Source organism: Octodon degus, unplaced genomic scaffold (assembly GCF_000260255.1).
Source record: "Octodon degus isolate 3935 unplaced genomic scaffold, OctDeg1.0 scaffold00045, whole genome shotgun sequence".
Lineage (NCBI taxonomy): Eukaryota > Metazoa > Chordata > Mammalia > Rodentia > Octodontidae > Octodon > Octodon degus.
The window spans coordinates 9428884-9437284 of NW_004524621.1; positions in this window are offsets into that span (position 1 = coordinate 9428884).

Consider the following 8401-nt stretch of genomic DNA (forward strand, 5'->3'; position numbering starts at 1 on the left):
GAGGCTTGTACTCCATTGCTGTTCCTCCTGTTTTGCTCTTACTGTTTTGCTATTTTCCACCGCCATGAACTGCTGCTCTCAGCCAATTTTCCACTCTGCCTTGGAGCCAGCTGGTTATGGATGGAAACCTCCACAAACTGTGAGCTAAATAAACCTTTCATTCATTGTCAGGTATTTTGTCCCCACAATGAGAGAAAAGTAACTGAGACACCTCCCAACATTGAGATCCTTGGCCTTTGAAGAAAGACATTAATTCCTTGGTTAATTAACAGCAAAATAAGAAAGCTGTAGTGTCCTGGCCCCTACCACACTGTTTTTCCTGATTTTAAAAATTTCACAAGGCTCTTAGGACCTAAACTTTAGAGATTTCTTATTTTATTTCTCAGTCATTTCTTTAGTAATGGATACTTACTTAAATTCCCAATCTGTCCCAATCCTACCTACAGTGTTTTAATATGATAGAAAAAGAAAACCCTATAAATAATTGTGCAGTAAGGTATTCACAGCTTCTGAGATAGAAATATTATGGAGATCATGGAGACAGAGTGAGAAGTTCATATATAATCAAAGAGATGAGAAAAATCTCTAATTTGGTAGACAAATAAGTGTTATCTAGGCTAGAACTACAGTCAAGTAAGGATCCTGGCAGTCAGAAGGTGGCTAAGACTTGAACATTGTGAAATTGCAAGTGAGCTGGTCCATCTACAGCACAAGTTGAGGGTACAGAGAAAAAGGACAAGCACTGTGAAAGAACAGACTGGGAAGCTATGGAGGAACCATGGGTCAGACAAGACCCAATCACAAAGACAGTATATCCTAGCTAGGGAATTTGATTTTATCCTCAGTATAATCAAAACTCACGGAAGGCTTAAGAAGGAGTAACCTGATCAAAAGCATGTTTCGACAATCTATATAGTGGCTAGTGAGGAAGAATGTGTGACCAGGTAAAAGGTCAGTAAGGTAAAAGGTCAGTTAAGAGATTCTTGTCTTAGACTAACATAGGTAAGGGGTAATATAGTAAAGGTGGTGCTTGAACTGGCCCACACTAGCTCTGAAAGCTGATTTTAAAAATTTCAGGAACTTTGTAAGCTGGTTGTTACACAGTCATTGTTTAAAATTATATGAACTTAAAAGGAAATTAATTACTGTTTCAAGTGGTAATAAGCATTCAAAATTCATCACTTCCTAATTGCTATAGTATTATATTTGCTCCTAAGAACATGTATGTCTACTGTACCTGTATGGTGAGAATACTACATGATGTGCTATTGCACACCTCTTCCCAGCAATGTATTCAGTAATACCATAACTTAAAATCAACCACTGTGGGGATATCCCTCACCAAAGCCAGCTATTGAACATTTACCAGCATGCCACTGGATATAGTCACACAGCCAGAAGAGATACCTTCAGAGAGACAGAAAGCAGTAGAATCTTGCCATTTTCTGGGCAGATAGTTAATATGCTAGTTTGTTTGTTTTTTAATTCCCTATTGTCATGAACGTTCAGTCACAGAAATTTTGCACTCTTCTAAAGTCCATTAGGGACCTAGTGGTGAGAGCAGATAGAAGATTTTTTTTTTCATTTATACATTTGGTACAGAGTCTCACCATGCAACTTGGACTCATAGTGATCCTCCTGTTTTTAGCCTCCCCAGTGCTGGGACTACAGGCATGTGCCACCACACCAGTCTCCTTTGCTGGCTCAAAGTGCACTAGGAGCAGGGCCAGTGCAGCATACAGGACTAGGGATCAAACCCTGGTCCCTGTGCTTGCCAAAGCATGTGTTTAGCCCACTGAGCTATCTCACTGGCCTTCACTGGTCAGTAATTTATAACTAAGGAAACTGAAATAGTAAATGTCTCCTGTTTTCAACCAACTCCTTCAAGATTTTGGTTAACTAGAGCTGAGCATTCTTGGAAAGTTACAGCAGGAGCCACAAGGAAATAATAAGATGATACTTTTCTATTAAAAATACAGTATTATTTATCAATAAAACTTTGAAAAAAATAAATAAATAAAAATAAAATAAAAAAATACAGTATTAGTATCAGAGGATGAGATAAAGAGGGAGAAGGCCACCTGAGTTACTACAGAAGCCACAGTGGAAAGAGGTAATAACTGAACCAGAGAAATGGCAATGGGGCATAGACCCAAGAGATATAGCTGAGATAGAATCAATAATATACAATGACTGGTTGAGTGGGGACAAGGATTCACTGGGTGACTGATAGAACCACTTACTGAGACAGAGAAACAAGAAGAGAAACAGATTTTTAGGGGAACTGAGTTTGGACTTATTGATGTTGAGGTGTCTTTAGACATCCAAGTGGCAAAGCCTGGTAGGCAATTGGGCAGAATGAAAAGGTACTCCAAATGAAAAAAGCTCTGCATATACATATAATTAGGAGTCTTTAGCTAAGAGATAGTCATTGAAACCTTGGGCAGAAATAAGCTCACTGAAAAACAGGGTGCTCCTATAATATTTAAATGGTGGAACTTAACAAACAAACAAAAAAAGGGTATACAGATGAATGTCCATTTTGTATCTATGTATTCAAAGTGGTTGGGATAGATATATAGTTACATTCTCTTAATGAATAGAGGGATTTGTTCTAATGGTGTTTGTAAATAGGATATCAAGTCCACATCTTGTACAGCAATTAACCACTAGGAAGAACGTATGCAATGTGTGAATTATTGAAACTGTCCTACCAATTTGATTTGAAACTGTCTCATTGCTATTTGTTTCTCAATAAAATTATGGAAAAAGAAAAATGGTGTTTAAAAGGGAAACAAAGGCAGCAAAGGATTGGGGACAAGGATCAATTACTATAATAGTACAATTAGAGAAGTAGTGACCTGGGGAAAAGAGTGTGGGAGACAGGATCAATTAAAGGGTCAGATAACACCAAAAGAAAAGTCCACTGAAAAAATGTGGATGTAGGGACAGCCAGGATGTTAGTCATCAGTGACAGCAGTCTGAGTAAAGTCAAAGCAGAAGCCAGAATGCTCTGATTAAGGAGAAGTAAGAGATGAGATTATGAGGAAAGACCTTCTTCTGAGGGTCACACCAGAGAGGGACCCAGGCAAGGGGAGATTGGGGATTTTTTAATGGAATTTTAAAGGAGACACTTGTACATGTTTGTGGCTGTGAGAAGGTAGGAAGAGGTTGTAAAGACAGGAAGGACTTGGAATTATCAATCAAATGACCTACCAAGGTCAACAGGAGGTGACTGGGATTGGCAGAATTTCTTATACTTTTCATGTACATAAGAATTACCTGGGAATGTTGTTAAAAATCCAGTAGATCAAAAAAAAAAAAATATATATATATATATATATATATATATATATATCCAGTAGATCTAGGATAGAGACTAAGATTTTCCTTTTTTTTTTTTTTTGTACCAGAAAGCAAGATCTTGTGCTTGCCAGGCAGGTGTTCTGCCACTGAACTATGTCCCAGGCAAGATTTATATACTAAAGTCTCTCATATGCTGTTGGTACTTCCTGAGCCGTAAAGCTGGAGAGCTCTGACTCACAATTGTATATCTGTCTGTCTCCCTACCTAGACCCTGAAACAAGATCCTTCCTGAAAATCCCTTCTGTCTAACACTGTATCTACCATGTAAAAGTTTCTTAAATCCATTGAGTATATGAGAATGTTTATTAGGTATCACCTATAACTATGAAGAGGAGAGAAAGGATTTAAAAATGCAATAACACAAGAATGGGTGTGTAAATTATAATACAAGTACATCTTAAACTATTCTTTTTTTTAAAATATTTATTTATTTTTATTTATTACATTTATTTATTGTGTGTGTGTGTGGCCAGCTCAGCCCACCAGGGGGCGGGGCTGGCTGGCATGTGGTGCTGGGGATTGAACCGCAGTCCCTGTGCTTTGCCAAGCTTGTTTCAAGTAGGTGCTTTAGACCACTGAGCCATCTCTCCAGCCCTTAAACTATTCTTAAGTAATTAAAGCAGTCATTATGAAGTCTGCAGGATATTAAAGGGAAATTCTTATGATAAAAATTTCAAAATAATGTGAACTTTTACATACATTATGATGTCTGCTGCGCTGTTACGCATTTAAGCAAGAACTAACGTGGAATGAAAATATTATATTTGTTTGATTTGTTGAGCAACATGATCTGGGTGAATTTTTACCCTTAGATTTTTGTTGACGGTATAAAGATTCAGACAGAAATTATTCTATTGTACATGTGAAGGAAAAGTAATTAGACATGGAAGTTCTAACTGTAGAAAATAAAATAGAAGTAAATAACTCTTCCATATGGTGGATTAGATTTGGGACTTTATGTATTGTTCAAAAATATATACATTCACTTTAGATAGTTACTTTTATTCTGACCTGGCAGTCTGTCTCTTCCTTATCACTTCTTTCTTCTTTTCTTATGCTTTTCTTCCTTCTTTTAAGACACTTCTCCCTTAAGGAATTCCCATTCCCAGTGATATCTCATCAAAGGAGCACATGAATAGCTGACATTATGTAATACTTTGACATTTGGCATTCCCAAGGCATTACCCCACCCCTGATGCAGAATAAGTTGTCAGAGCATGAAATTGGTATTTTTACATATTCTTAATGTACAGATGTCAGTCTGAAAACCATTCACTAGTATTATGATTACATTCTTTGTCTCATTTTCTTTCTGTGCCAAGATTTGTTCTTGTGATTTCTTTTCTTTTGGAAATTCCAAAGTGGGAAGACAAAACTTGAATAATCTAGTTTGCTGATTCTGTCAAAAGGCAAAAGAAAACTTTTAAGCCTCTGACCATTTTTGGCCATAATACATCTGGGAAAGAAAAAAAGATGTTACCAAGAAGGACCAGATGCAAGCTGGAAAGGCAATCAGTGGCTCACTCGGTGGGGCCACTTTCCTCAAAAGCTTACGAATAAAATATGCTTACAATTTACGCATTTGTGATTCTGTGCTGACCACGCATGTAGCTCAATAGCCTAGAATTATGGGAGGAAAAACAGGTTTAAAACAGTCACATTTTAGAAAATACACAAGGTAAGAACTAAAAGGGATTTGGAGACACTCTGGTTCAAGGCCTCTTTACAAGGTCCCAACATACAGGCATTCAGTCTTTGGTGAACACCTTCAGTGAGCAACATCTCACTGTCTCATGAAGTGGCCTGTTTCATATTTGTAAAGTTGGTGAATACTATCCAAGTGTCTTTGTTTTAATAATAGCGTCAACTCCCTCCCAGGGAGCTACTACTTCTTGATTCCGTGACAGGATAGCCAGTCATAGGAATCTTCAGCCTCTGGTCAGTGGTGGTAGTGCTGCTGTGTCCTGGTCTGTTTGCCCTCACATGTATTCTGGCCTTTACCTCACCCCTTTCTGTATTGCAAAGGATGGGAGTTGGGGGCTAACCCTCTCAGGCTGTAAGTCCCAGGCTCCTTACCTGCTGCATTTGAGAGGTGTGACCTATGGAAAGGTAGGGGACTGAAGGATGAGAAACAGGAGAAGCCAAAATATTTGTCTTCCTTCTTTCTCACTGAAGCTATATATCTTCCATGGCTCAGTTCAAGCTCCCCAAACATAACTGCCATGGTTTAAATTTCCACTGGGTGATCCCACTAAAACTAACTTCTTCCTGACTTTCTCCAACCTGGGGTTAGCAGTGGCTTCTAGCTGCTGGTGATATCTGGGTTGCTTTAGTATTCTCCCAAAGGCTTCTGAAGCTCTTCTATCACTTGTGTTTATTAAAAAAAAATTGCTTCTGTTAAATATGATATTTAGAGTAGTTTATGTTTCCTGGGTCACATGACACAGTTCAGCATGTGACTCAGGCCTGACAATCAGAGTGCTTCATTCTGAGCACAGTGATTAGCTTAGGAATGAGGCAGTGACCCAGGATGGACTTATCGGAGTTCCTGTCTGAGGCTATTTACACTTTCTGATGGGATCATTTCTTAGTGTGGCTGGGGTAAAATGCATGTCTGCAGCCATATCTACTATGTCTACCTGCAAAATGAGAGGATGAAGTTAACACAAAGAAAGCTAGCAAGAGGATTGTGAGGTGCCTAGTGACAACTCTTAAGTCCTTAGCCCCTGAGGCCCTATCCTGAGCTAATCAGGTATATGCACCAATGTAGCCTCCCACTCTTTTTATTTTTTTCTTCAATAAGCTTCCTTGAGTTGAGGCTTTGTCACTTGCAACATAAAAATAAGCCTGAATAACACAGACAGGTTTAGTTAGTAGAAAAATATTTCCTTGAGACAGGCCAAATTTGCTTCTCTATAACTGCCTCACAATTAGCCTGATTCTCAGCTCAGGGCTCTACAACATTCTCAGCCCTCCCTAACCTGTGCAGCCCTTTATCACCTCCAGCAGGGATCAGGTCCACCCACTTTACTTTCTTTATTCCCTTCTGTCCAAAGTTTCTATGGCTTACTTTGCTTCCCTCAGGCTCTCTTTAAATACTTTGCTGACTCATGCTTAACTCTCTTTTCCAAGATGAAAAGTTGGCAAAAGCATCTGGTCTATAGTGGTCAGATGCATTCCTGACCCTCCCTGTCACAGAGAGCCTCTTTACAGCCTGCTAGCTGTTGAAGGCAGCCTTTGCCTTTCCTTCACTTTCCTGTTCCTCTCACATTTTGAGGTCCCTGGTCCTAGCTATCCTGGTCTTTTCATGGTTTATGATCACCAGAGATGCTCTGTCTTTAAGAGATGAGTTATAGGGAGAGATTGTGGCTTAATGGTATAGTACTTCCCTAGCATGTATACAGTCCTTGGTTTGATCCCTAGCACTGAGAGAAAAGAGGCAGACAGACAGACAGACACACAGACAGACAGACAGAGACAGACAATAGAAGAAGGGGATTAAAGACAGAGGAGAACATCTTCACTAGTCTTTAAAGATAGTAGTCCCAGGGCCGGGGAGATGACTCAGTAGAATAAGTTCTTGCCTGGCAAGTGCAAGGGCAGGAGTTCAATCCCCCTTTCCACCAAAAAAAAAAAAAAAAGTTGGTAGTCCCCAAGCACCACAAATCTACTAAAACATGAGCATTTTATTTTTAATCTTTATATCACATCCTGAAAACTATTGTAAACACATTACATGTATTACCTCATTGTTATTTCCATTTTTCAGATGAGGAAACTGAGACTGGGAGAAGATAAGCAAGTTGTTCCAGGTCACATAGACAGTAAAGGGTGAAGCTGAAATTTACATCTCTGAAGAGCCATCCTCTACCTTTCTCTGTTCTCTATTATTGCCTGTGTGTTTAGAAACCAAAGAGAGGGTATATTCTTCCTCTTATAGAAGCCTCGATTTGTTCTTCTAGTGATAGAGATGCAGGAGTTAAGTGTAACAGTCACACCAGTAATCCCAGCTCTTGGGATTAAACAGGTGGATCACTACAAGTCTGATCCAGTGGTAAGACCCTGAATACCCTGTAGTCCCTTCTCTGAAAAGAAAAAAAAAAGTTAAGTGTAGTATGATTGAAGTGTTGGAATGGGTGTGAGAATCAGATTTCTGTGAGGATTTTGAAAAATAGAACAGCCTGGCCAAATGGTGCATGCCTGTAATCTTCAATCCAAGAGGCTGAGACAGAAAAATTCATATCTGAGACCAACCTGGGCAACTTCATGAGAGTCTATTTCTAAATAAGAAATAAAAATAAAGGATTGCAAATATAGGTCAGTGATAGTACACATGTCTAGCATGTGTGAAGTCCTGTTTTCAATCCCAGTACCACAAAAACAGATGAAGAAACAAAGAACCCCAAAACTATTTATCAAGTCTTTAGTGTCTAGCCAGTTGGGCAAAAACAGTCTGCCTTCAAGGACAGCAAACAGTTGAACAAGTGAATTAATCAATTTTAAATTATTTGGCTATTGTGAAGGAAGCTGTGATTGAGAAAAACCACTATGGAGGAAAACCTATTCCAGGTAAGGTCAAGGAATGTCTGTCTGAGGAGATGGTATTTAACTGGATATGAAACAGTCAGAGAAAAAAACATTCCAGGTAGAAAGAATAACATGTGCAGGGATTGGGATTTGATCCCCAGCATGCCGTGCTGGCCCTGCCCCTGGTGCACACTGAGATGGAGATTAAGACTGGGCATGGTGGTATACACCTGTAATCCCAGTGCTTGGGAGGCTGAAAACAGGAGGATCACTACGAACCCAATCTGTGTAATGAGACACTGTAGACCCTGTACTAAATACTAAGAAAGAAAGAAAGAAAGAAAGAAAGAAAGAAAGAAAGAAAGAAAAACATGAATTTAAGTTCTGAAGGAACATTAATTTCTAACTGTGGAGGATTAACTAAAGGTCAACTTGCAATGCCCAGCAGAACTGAACCAGCATGGTGCTGGGTGTGGAGGGCCCATCTGAGGAGTATTGCCAACAGAAT